The following is a 13,342-nucleotide window of genomic DNA, read 5'->3' on the forward strand; positions in this document are numbered from 1 at the left end:
TAGAGATGTAGTGTTCTTTGAAAACACCTTTCCCCTAAGGAAAGACAAACAGTGTGATGCAACTAGTGCTTCTACTTCATTACCTATTCCTACTCCAACTGTGCATGCTTCATCTCTACCTCAGGATGAGAATGAAAATGATGTTGCTTTAGAACCTAGGAGAAGTAAAAGAAGAAGAATAGAAAACAGCTTTGGACCAGATTTCATTTCAGCGTTTCTATTAGAAAACCCAGATAACATTACTGATGAAATTATGTCTGCCTACCTAATAGAAGAAGACCCAAAAACATATAAAGAAGCTGTTACTTCCATAGATGCTGATTTTTGGAAAGAAGCTATTAAGAGTGAAATAGATTCCATTATGGCCAACCATATATGGGAATTAGTTGATCTGCCAAAAGGCTCTAGACCGATAAGGTGTAAATGGATATTTAAACGAAAATTGAGGCCTGATGGATCCATTGAAAAATTTAAGGCTAGATTGGTTGTAGTGGGTTATAGTCAAAAGAAAGGAATTGACTATTTTGATACTTATTCTCCTGTTACTAAAATCTCTACTATTAGAGTTCTTATTGCAATTGCAGCAATTCATAACTTGGTGATACATCAAATGGATGTAAAGACGGCTTTTCTAAATGGGGATTTAGAAGAGGAGATCTATGTACAGCAACCAGAAGGACACGTCATACCTGGACACGAGGACAAAGTGTGCAAATTGAAAAAATCACTCTATGGGTTGAAACAAGCACCCAAGCAATGGTATGAAAAATTTAACAATGTTTTACTTTCCAATGGGTATATGGTTAATGGATCAGATACATGTGTCTATTCTAAGTCTTGTGATTCGAATTATGTGATTATATGCCTATATGTGGACGACATGCTTATCTTAGGGACAAGCCTAGATATGGTTAATGACACAAAATCCTTTCTCTCTTCTCACTTTGACATGAAAGACATGGGAGAAGCGGATGTAATTCTCGACATCAAAATTACTAAGACAGAAAATGGGTTCTCATTAGGACAATCACATTATGTTGAAAACTGTTGAAAAAGTTTAACAGTTTTGATGTAGTTCCAGCTAGAACTCCTTATGATCCTAGTGTAAATTTAACATGTAATAATGGAGGAAATAGTATCTCCCAAGAGGAATATGCTAGGATCATAGGCAGTGTAATGTTCCTAATGAATCACACCAGACCAGACATAGCCTATGCTGTTAGTAGATTGAGTAGATATACTCACTGTCCAAATAATGAACACTGGAGTGCACTTCATCGCTTATTGAAATACTTAAGAGGTACCATGAATTATTGTTTGCACTTTACTAAATTTCCTGCTGTTTTAGAAGGATATACTGATGCAAATTGGGTATCTAACAATGATAAGGTGAGTTCCACCAGTGGGTATGTTTTTGTTTTAGGTGGTGGTGCAGTATCTTGGAAATCATCTAAGCAAACCTGTATTGCTCGATCAACCATGGAATCTGAATTTATAGCCCTTGAACTGGCTAGTCAAGAAGCAGAATGGTTGAGAGCTCTAGTAGCAGATGTTCCGTTGTGGGGGAATTCTTCTGCACCCATTTCGATGCATTGTGATTCACAGGTAGCCATTGGTACTGCAAAGAATAGTGTCTACAATGGAAAGAGAAGACCTATTCGCATTAGACATGGAATTTTGAAACAACTCTTGAAGAATGGAGTAATTGCCCTAGACTATGTGAGATCGGAAAAGAATCTAGCAGATCCTTTTACCAAAGGGTTACCTAGAAGAGTTGTACTTGAGTCGTCGAGGGGAATGGGACTAAAGCCTGTTGAATAAAGGAAATATGGTGGACACCATTCGTGGTCAAAACAAAGCCATATTGTCCTTGTTGTGCACTATACTACTCCCATTCCTATGGCAAATAATAGTGCGTGTGTAATCCATAGCCCGATTAAGAGGTGGTTCATGATCATGGACTTGATGGATGTGTTTTGAAGGTTGAGTTATGAGAAACTCGTAATGATCTCATTTCGAGATCACCTACTTGAGTGTGGAGGTGGGCCGCCTTCTATGAAAGACTCAGGCAGTCTTTCTAGAGCACTCATGAGACCTAAGGTGTACGCATGGCCTTCAAAAGCGTTCTAATGTACTATCGCGGAACAGCAAAAGTTTTTAAGGTTATTTACGTGTTGTGGGGGTCTCAGATGAGGTTTTAGAAGTTCAAGAGCAATTCACTTCTAAAACGTCACCCTGTTGCCTCATCTCACTACTTATCAATTCAATCGAAAGACATTGATACTTAAGTTCTACATAACCTTATCCTACTTCTTTTATTTGCCCTGAAAATCATTTTTCTTTACACTATTTTTAAAATGTTTTTTTATAAAGCCATTTGTGGGGGATTGTTAGAATAAATGGCTTTTGGTGATTGAATAAAATGGATTTGAAGTGGGGGGTATAGTTGTCTTTAAAGACTTTGCTTTCAAAAGCACTTTCACAATCCCACATTGGAAACTTGCAAATGTTTGAGTGGGTATATATAGAGTTGGGCTTTAGAAGCCTTTAAATTGTGTTAAGTGGGTTTTGGCAAATATACCACACGCGCGCGCTCGCTCGTTCGTTCGTTCGCGCGACGCCCGTCCCGACTGGACTGGGCCCGAATTTTATTTTTCTTTTTATCCGTTTTAACTTCTTTGAATTTTTCTTCAACTTTTTATTCAGTCAAAACTGAACCTTATTTTTCTCCTAGTCTTACTCCACCTTCTAACGTGTATATGAACGTTCTAACGTTCATATTTCTGAAGGCTATAAATACAACCAGTTTCCAGCTTTGGAAACATAGTATTTTCTCTCAATCGTTTTCTGGGCAAATAAAAAATACACTTTTGCTGTTCTACAATCTTCGACCTTGAGTGCACAGGTTCGAAGCTTTTCTGTGTTAACCTTGGGGAGCGACCGGAGTTACAGATTGCACCTCCGTCTGCCGAAATCGCTTTCAAGGCAGTGGCCTCCGCCACGGCACAGTTCGATTTCCGCTCTTACTTTCAATTCGGTTTTTTCTGTAACCCTCTTTGTTTCTTACAGGTTTTAATTTGTATGTCCTATGGGAAAATGCTGTTAAAGTTGACTAGGCGATTTATTCTGAAACTATAATCATTATTAATTGGGCTTAATAGTAGATTGGTTCCTTGAACTTTACAAGTGTTTCATCCGTTCCCTAAACTTGCTTATTCTGTAACAACTAAATACAAAAATCATAATACTAACTCGGATTAAGGTGCAAAAATATTCCTAACGTGGTCAATAGTAATTTTACCCCTAACGTCTAAAATGGTGCAATTTTATTCCTAACGTTGGAAGGCAAGAGCAACTTTATCCCTAACATTGATAAATTGGGTTAATTTGAGAAATAATTTATTAAACTGTCTTCTCGATCATGAATCTTGTCATCTACATTTCACACGTGCGTCATTTTATCAGTAACAAATCACAAATATATGTTGAGATGTGAAAAAAATAAAAAATATACTGGCTTTTGTACGAATTGGACAAAAAATTTAAAAAATTCACAAAATTTATAAATTTACTATTGACTACTAATGTTAGGAGTAAAATCGCACCATTTTAGACGTTAGAGTTAAAATTACTCATGACCCAAAATGTTAGGGATATTTTTGCATCTTAATCCGAGTTAGTATTATGATTTTTGTATTTAGTTGTTATGGAATAAAGAAGTTTAGGGAGCTGGTGATACGAAATAAGCAAGTTTAAGGAGCTGGTAAAACATTTGTAAAGTTTAGGGAGCCAATCTACTATTATGAATAAATTCAGGGAGTTGGTGATGTATTAGGCGGATTAATAATAAGGTTGAGGTTCAGTTTTGCCATTATTGTGGTCTGGCAAGAATAAGATATTTTTTTATCAAAAAAAAAAGAAAAAGATATTTTAATATTTATCATACAAAAAGATATTTTTTTTTTGGAAGAAAGTATGCAAAAAACAAACAAAAACAATTGAATTTTCCTGTTAGAATTCAATTCATTTTCCAATCTCATTTAATATGCTCAATTTTAATATAAAGGAATTTAAACTACAAGGTTCTTATAGAAGATCATTTTGAAAATGCAGCAGTTTATAACCACTAAACAAAGTAGTGAATCAAAGTAGGAGTGATGTTTTTTTTTTTTTGATAATATAAGTAGGAGTGATGTTAAGGAAACCATTATAGTTGTAACCTTAAAATTGAAACCATATTTACTGTAAAATTATATATTCAGCCACCAAAATTGACGAATCGGTATTATTATGACCGGTCCTGATAATTTAGGGGCCCTAGACAAAATAAGCAGTAAGGGTCCCATTAATATAAAATTTACAATTTAAGGTTCTGGTAGGAAATATAGGAAACAACTACACTTTCTCCTACAAAAATGTTCTGTATGAATATTCTACATAACGTAAAATGTTATAGGAGTTTTTTGGAGGGAAGATTTCCTCCATAACTCACATACAAATAATGGTTTCTCCTACGTATTTATTTGTATAAGTTAAATAATAATAATAATAATAATATACTTTATGTATTTATTTTTTAAAAACAAAGTAATGGTTAAATATATATATAATTTATATATTAAAAAAATTACAAAAGTGGGAATCGAATGCCCTCTTTAGTTCGAGAACAAGGTAATACCATTATACTACTTTGAATCTATATATAATATAAAACAGTAACGATGGAGCTGAGGTGTCACTTTCTCATTTTTTACTGATAAAAAATATAATATATTAACTTTAGTTATATTATTATATTTATTTATAAAAAGATTATTTTATCCATACTATATCTAAGAGTTCTACAGAATTTAAATTAATCCCTAAAATCTCTCTAATTCTCTGCATATTATATATAATATCAAACAGTAACGATGGAGCTGATGTGTCACTTCCTCATTTTTTACTGATAAAAAATATAATATAAAATATAATATATTAACTTTAGTTATATTTATTTATAAAAAGATTATTTTATCCGTACTATATCTAAGAGTTCTACAGAATTTAAATTAATCCCTAAAATCTCTCTAATTCTCTACATATCTATCTATATATAATATAAAACAGTAACGATGGAGCTGAGGTGTCACTTCATTATTTTTTACTGATAAAAAATATAATATAATATATAATATATTAATTTTAATTATATTATTATATTTATCTATAAAAAGATTATTTAAATTAAATGTGAAAATAAAATAATAATATTTAATTTATATACTATATCTAAGAGTTATACAAAATTTAAATCAATCCCTAAAATCTCTCTAATTCTCTGCATATCTATATCTAAAAGTTCTACACAATTAAATTAATCCCTGAAATGTCTCTAATTCTCTGCATATCTATATATCTATATATAATATAAAACAGTAACGATGGAGCTGAGGTGTCACTTCCTCCTTTTTTACTGATAAAAAATATAATATAATATATTAACTTTAGTTATATAATTATATTTATTTATAAAAAGATTATTTTATCCGTATTATATCTAAGAGTTCTACATAATTTAAATTAATTCCTAAAATCTCTCTAATTCTCTGGATATCTATATATAATATAAAACAGTAACGATTGAGCTGAGGTGTCACTTCATTATTTTTTACTGATAAAAAATATAATATAATATATAATATATTAATTTTAATTATATTATTATATTTATCTATAAAAAGATTATTTAAATTAAATGTGAAAATAAAATAATAATATTTAATTTATATAGCACTTTTATATCAATAATTGTAATTATTAAATTATATTTTTGTTAATATTTATATATTAAGATGAATCCGTGCATCGCACGGGTCAAAAACTAGCTGATTTACAACATAAAGTATTTATTTATAACTGTGAATTTTTTTTGGGTCCCCCTCCAGCCCTAGGTCCTAGGGCGGCGCACCCCGAGCCTAGGCCCAGGGCTGCCCCTGGGTATTATGGTAGGGTCAAATACATGAATATCATAATTAAATACAAAATTACAACTAAGTTATATCACCAAACTTAATTCTTAATATGCCATTATTCTCCATACATTATGATTTTACATCATAATTTAAAAAAATTAGACTCTAATTCATAAATCATAAACCCTAGAAAATATATTATAGACTTATAATTTATAAATTCTAATCCTTAAAATATATTAAAAGTACTGATTTTATTAGTCTGATATAATCCAAAATTGTAACTTGATATAGTTGTAAATAGTTTTTAAAAGATAAATTTCTGTGTAATTTTCCCATTATGGTACCCTTAAAATAAGAAAATAAAAAACGAGACAAAGAAGGATGATTAGAAAAAAAAAAAAGGAGAGAATAAATACATAGTACAACAATTAATTAAGAAGTGGAGGAAACAATGTCTGGAAAATATTCTTCCAATTGTGAAAAAAGAAAAAATCAAATCTAGAGGCTATATCAACTGAATAAACACTTAAAATAGAAGGAAAAAACCAGAAATTGCTTTCAATTTGGAAAACATAATCTAATTTGATAAGTGTTTTGGATTTCGTTATAAAGATAGAACAAGATACGTATTGGATAAGACATAATACACAAATATCCTCCTGAACTTGTCCAAATGTTACAATTGCCTTCCAAACTTTCAATTGTAACAATTTACCCTTTAAACTTGTCTAATTGTAAAACATAACCTCTCAAACTTGTCCAATTATAAAATATAACCTCAAATTGCTAACATGGACTGCAATTGAAGAAACACATGAAATACAAAAGCTGCAACATTCGTAAAGTGTGATAATCAAATCTTTGGCGTGATACGAATTTGGGGAAACGTTTTTATAGTTGTTATAAATATGAGGTAAAAAAATTTCTAATTTAGAATTATGTAGACAATTTTCAGGTTAAGTTGTTACAATTAAAAGTTGGAGAAAACAGTTGCAACATTTGGATAAGTTCAGAAGTTATTTGTGTATTAGGCCATTGGATAATGCCTAAAGTGATACAACTTCCTTTGGAGTCGACATAAGAGGAAGGTGACTTGCATTAGGATGAGAAGGCTCGTGTCAATGGGAATGAAGGCAATTTTTTTTGCCTTTCAATTTTGGGCCCACATTCTCTACAACCTCAATAAGAGAAATTATACGATTGTTTATTTGACTGATGACTGTTAGCTGATGGTTTTTTTGGTTAGCTGATTTGATTAGCGGAATATATATGTGAACTTGTTTGATAAAATTTAGTTGTTGCTAATAGCTGTTTGTGTAAAATGACAAATAAGGATATGATAAAGTATTTATTTGGAATTAAAAAGTATTAATTATGGGTAAAAATGTTCATAAAAAGAGATTGAACAATAAACTAATTGAAAATTTTTCTAAAATGAGTTTTTTTCAAAATTAGCTTTTTAGACCAAATAAGTTCTTTCAAACCTCTATTCACCAAACACCATTATTAGAGTTTGACTAGTCAAAACCTCTAAAGTGTTTCAAATCTGTAATTTTACTCCAAAAAGCTCTTTACCAAATAGGGTCATTAGCTGTTAGCTAATTATCTTTTTGGTTAGCTGATTTAACTAGCTGACTGGACTAGCAGATTGTGTAAACTTGTTTAATAAAAATTAGCTGATTGCTAATAATTATTTATATAAATGACAAATAAGGATAGACCTAATGCATATCCAGCCCCCTAAAGTTGTCCGTTTTGTTCATTTAACCCCATCACCTTACGGGACAACCCTTTAACCCCCCAAACTCCATAAAAATGGTATTTCTCACTCCCTTAACTTGTCCATTTATCCCCCAACTCATAGAATGTTCTATTTACCCCCTTAACTCCATAAAAGTGGTATTTTTCACCCCTTACAATCCGTTATCGAAGCCTAAATTGATAACTTTTTTTAAACGTTAAACCTATATTTATGTTTTCCATAAAAGTGGAACTTAAATTGATACTTCCCCAAAAATCATAGGCCCATTTCGGTACATTATCCCTACATATAATGTATTTAACTTGTTTATATTAATGTTCTTGTTATTTGTATTTTTTATTCGTTCTTTCTCCATTCAACTTTTTTTACTACTATAAAGGGATAAGAAATACCATTTTTATGAAATTAAGAGGGTAAATAAGATCATAAGTGGTGAGAAATACCACTTTTATGGAGTTAAGGGGGTAAATAGGATATTCGATGAGTTGAGAAGGAGTAAAATGACAAATTTGGACAAGTTAAGGGGGTGAGAAATACCATTTTTATGGAGTTTAGGGGGTTAAAGGGTTGTCCCGTAAGGTGAGAGGGTTAAATGAACAAAACGGACAACTTTAGGGGGCTGGGTATGCATTAGGCCATAAGGATACGATAAATCATTTGTTTGGGGTTAAAAAGTATAATTATGAGTAAAAATGTCATTCAAGACATTGAACAATAAACTAATTGAAAAGCTCGTAAAATTAGTTTTTTGAAAATGAGTTTTTTTTATATCATTCTTTCGACATCTCTCCACCAAACACTACTATTAAAGGTTTGACTAGTCAAAACCTCTCAATTGACTCAAACCTCTAATTTTACCTCAAAAAACTATTTATCAAACATGACCTATATGCTTGACGCGCATACATCAAAATCTGATATGATGTGCCACCTCCAATAAAAAAATAAAGGCCTAATACATTACTAGCTCCCTGAACTTGTCCAAAATAGTAGATTGACTTTCTGAATTTTGCAAGTGTTTCACCAGCTCCCTAAACTTGCTTATTTCGACTCGTTTACCAACCGAGCCAGTAAATCATGCTCACGAGCGGCTTGTTTACAAATTGAGCAGAGTCAAGCCGAGCTTTTTATTGAGCCGATTATGAATGGCTACGCTCATTTATAGTCCTAGTTAGAGGTGGTAAAAGTACACACGATCCGATTACACGATACGAAATCGACACATAATTTTAGTGTTTGGGTTTAGCTTAGTAGGTAATATGTCATTTTTGGATTGGCATGAAACCGACACGCAATTTTTTGGGTTGGGAAGGTTGATGTGCTAACTCGAAAACGACACGAAATGACATGAATATTCAAAATTATTGTTTTGGTACATGTCACTTTATTAATAAAAATAATAAAATTATAACTATTATTTGGAAATATGATTCGAACCTCCTAAATTGTTATAAACACATTACATGATCTCCTAACATGAAATTAACGGACTTTTTGATGGTTAGTGTTAACATACTAATCTAAACATGACATAAAATATTTAAAGATAGTACTATATTTGTTATATTTTTAAAAGTTATTATTAATATATATTCATAACAACCGGAAAACACGACACGAAATCGACACTTACCCTAACAAGTTAACATGATTGTAATATAGAAGATTTTGGGTTGGGTTGGGTTGGATTTGAGTTTACTCTTTTCAACACGAATCTGAGAATCTGAAAATGACACGATACGAACACGACTCGATCATGAGGTTTAATCCTAGTTACAATTAGACCTGTTCAAAAGCCCATTGGCCCGTCCAGTCCGCTCTTCAAAGACTGGGTTTGGACGTATATGTTTCGTAATAGGCCCGGCCCGGTCAAGTCCGCTTAGGCCCGAATACATAGTAGGTTGGGCTTGAGATTTGTCTCAAAACCCAGGCCCAACCCGGTCCAGCCCAAAATTTTAATAATAACTTTGATTTAATAAATTTTATAATTTAATAAACTTTATATTCCAAAAATAAAACTTTGAAATTTCTTCAACATAAAAATTTCTAAACTATATATCTTTTAGAATTAATGAAAATGTACATATTATTACTATTAAATGAGTATTTTTTTATTTAGGATTGCGTTAATTAGAATTTGTCTTCCTTTAGAAAATGAAAACCGCCGCTCTCGTCTCCCTGCACCTGGTGAATCGCGAAAACGTTGTTCTCTCCGCCAACCGTTTCACCGCCGATGAGACCTCCTGAGTCCGACGCCGATCTCGCCATTCTCTCCGCCGCCGGTGGTCGTGGGAGGTTGTTTGTCCCTCCGGCGTTGCACTAGTGCCTGTGAGCGGTTTGTGTTCGCACCGATTTTTGTGCGTAGGTTTCTTGCGGCTTTTGGTTTTGAGAAGTCTTTCGCTTCTCTGTTTCTCTGGGTCTGAGGCGTCTTTGCTTCTCTGATTCCGCCGCCGCTTCCTTGGATTTCTGCCGTTTCTTGCCGCCGCTCCACTGATTGGGGGATTCTGCGAGTTATGTTCTCGGTTCAGCCTCGGCTTGCATTCACTACCGATTCGGTAGTCGGGTTAGTTCTTTCTGTCCTCATTTTGTTTCTGTGTTGGCTTTGGCTGTCTCTGCTTGCTTTGGTGTGTGTCTTGGAAAGTTTGCTCTGGTTGTTGGCTGTCTCTGCTTGAAGTCTTGTATGTGTTGCTCTATTGGGTTTATCTGACTCGTTGTGTCTGGTGGATTGGTTCTTTGGGTGAAATTGTGGGTGTGGCTGTGGTGGTATAGGTTGTGTTTTCTGTTGTGCTATCTGTTGTGCTTCTGGTTGCTGGGCTGTTGTCTGCCAAATTTGTTTCCCTAGTCTATTTTGTTATTTATGGCCGGTATGGAAAGGGCCGTAGGCAACCTATCGTTGTCAGATGGGGAGGAGGAAGCCTTAGATCTCAGTGGACCATCATCCAACCCTATCGCTAAAAATGGAGGGCTAACTCTGATTGGTAGGTTCCTTACTGATCGCACTATTAATACTGTAGCCATGAAGGCTAGAATGGCCACGATATGGAGACCAGGCAGGGGAGTGGCTATATCGGAGCTTTCTAACAATAAATATGTGTTTGAATTTTACCATGCAATTGATTTGGCCCGTGTAGTGGAAGGGGGCCCTTGGTCCTTTGATAATCACCTGTTAGTGGTTTCACTCTGGAAAGATGAACCATCACCCGACTTGGTTGACTTGTATGTTGCTGATTTCTGGGTTCAGATTTATGATTTGCCTATTGGGTCTATGTCGGAGGGGGTGGGTAGACAGATTGGAGACTTTATTGGTAAATTCCAGGCCTATGACATCAATAATAACACCGGATTACGTAGACAATTTATGAGATTAAGAGTCTCAATTGACGTGAGGAAGCCGTTGAAAAGAATGAAAAAAATCCGAAAAGGAAAGGAGGAATGGGCTTATATATCGTTTAAATATGAGAGACTGGGATCGTTCTGCTATATTTGCGGGCTGTTGGGGCATACAGATAGATTTTGTGATAAAATCTTCACTTTGAATCCTGAGGAGATTACTAGGGAGTGGGGGGATTGGTTGAAGGCCCCTGTGCGCAGGGGCGGGGACGTGTTGAGTGTGAAGTGGCTGAGAGAGCCGGGTAGTCATGCTATTACTTTCAATTCTGGTAATGAGCCTATAATGGAGAACACAGTTAAAGCCATAAAAGTGGGGCAACAGAGTGGGGGTAAGGAAGGAGGGAAGGAGAATATCCCAGCGGGACAGATGGGAGAGAAGCTGAAGGGTAAAATGGATGGAGGAAAAGTGAGCCCAAGTATACAGCATGTGCAGGAGGGGGAGATAGTGAATATGGCTGTGGACAGTGATGATGAGGGGCTTGAACTGGCAGATGATCGTAAGCGTCGGCGTGCAGGCCCGGATTCGATTTCTGTTCAGGCTATTGTGAATAAACTGCAGGGGAAGAGGACTGATCAGTCTCTTAATAATCCGAAGGGGACAGTTTCTACGACCCAAGTAGATTCTTCTTCTTCTAATGACACAGAAACGGCGCGGTCTGCGGAGCAGGCCCGCCGAGGATTATGAATTGTCTAAGCTGGAACTGTCGGGGGTTAGGGAACGCCCGGGCAGTTCGGTCGTTCGGCGAGCTTGTTAAGACAGGTAAGCCGGATATGGTCTTTCTGATTGAAACTCTGGTTACTAAGCCTTGTATTGATAGATTGAAGAGGAAGTTCGGTTTTGAAGGTTCTTTTGCTGTTGATTGTAGAGGTAGGAGTGGGGGACTTGCCCTTTTGTGGAGGAAGTCAGACATGGCTTCGGTGGTTTCTTTCTCTGATCACCATATTGAAGTTCAGATGCATGATGCTGAGAAGGGGGATTGGAGGCTGGTAGGCTTCTATGGCCATTCTAACCGAGCCAATCATGTGTGGTCTTGGAGTCTCTTGACTCAATTGTGTTCCTGTTCGATCCTTCCTTTATTAGTGATGGGGGACTTTAATTGTATTCTGTCTGATTCAGAGAAGGTTGGGGGGCCAGGATACCCTCAAGGGTTGATGCGCCGGTTCCAGGAGGCAGTGGAAGAGAATTTGTTGATTGATCTCCCAACACAGGGTAGTCAATTCACATGGGAGAGGAGTCGGGGTACTAGAATGTGGGTCAGAGAGAGGTTGGATAGGGCTATGGTCACTAGTGCGTGGGTGGACAGATTCCCAAATCATCGGCTTCGAACACTAGTCTCAGCTTACTCTGATCATGCACCAATCCTACTAAAGCTCGATACCCCGGTTAGTAATGTGAGGCGTAGTCACTTTCGATTTGAACAGGAGTGGCTCACAGATCCCGAGTTCAAGGATCTGGTGAGGAATTACTGGTTAAGTAGTAGCTGTCATAACCTCGCTGCAAAGCTGGCGGCCTGTGCCAGCAATATGGAACAATGGGGGAAGAAGTATCAGATGAGGTTTAGAAAGAGAATTGAGGGTTGTAAGAGGAAGTTGGATAATCTTGTGGACAGCAGTGTTCCGGAGGATGTGGACAGATTTCTTCAGGCCAAAAGGGAATTGAACTCCCTACTTGAGACTAAAGCTATACATTGGCAACAAAGGGCTAAGAATTTCTGGCTATAGGAGGGGGACCAAAATACTAAGTTTTTCCATGCCTGTGTCAAAGCTAGAAAGCAGAGGAACACTATTCGTCACCTGAAGGATGCGGATGGTCTAGTATGGGAAGGAGTATCTGACATAGGGGCTATTGCCAAAGCCTATTTCTCTGATCTGTTTGCTAGCCCTACTAGCCCTTGCTATGATGTCGTGAATATCCTTGTCCCTCTTGTTTCTCCTGAAATGCAGGCTGATTTGTGCTCTCCATTTACTTTTGAAGAATTCAAGATTGCCATGTTCCAAATGCATCCGGATAAATCCCCTCGTACTGATGGGTTAAACCCGGGCTTCTTCCAACATTTTTGGGATCTCATTGGTCCTGAGATTGTCAATGCATGTAAGGGTTATCTGGATCGTAAGGAATTCCCTCCGCACCTAAATGACACAATAATTGTCCTTATTCCTAAAATTGATAGGCCTGAGTGCATGAAGGATTTTCGCCCTATCTCCATTTGCAATGTGCTTTACAAATTAATTG

Source organism: Euphorbia lathyris, chromosome 7 (assembly GCF_963576675.1).
Source record: "Euphorbia lathyris chromosome 7, ddEupLath1.1, whole genome shotgun sequence".
Taxonomy (NCBI): Eukaryota; Viridiplantae; Streptophyta; class Magnoliopsida; order Malpighiales; family Euphorbiaceae; genus Euphorbia; species Euphorbia lathyris.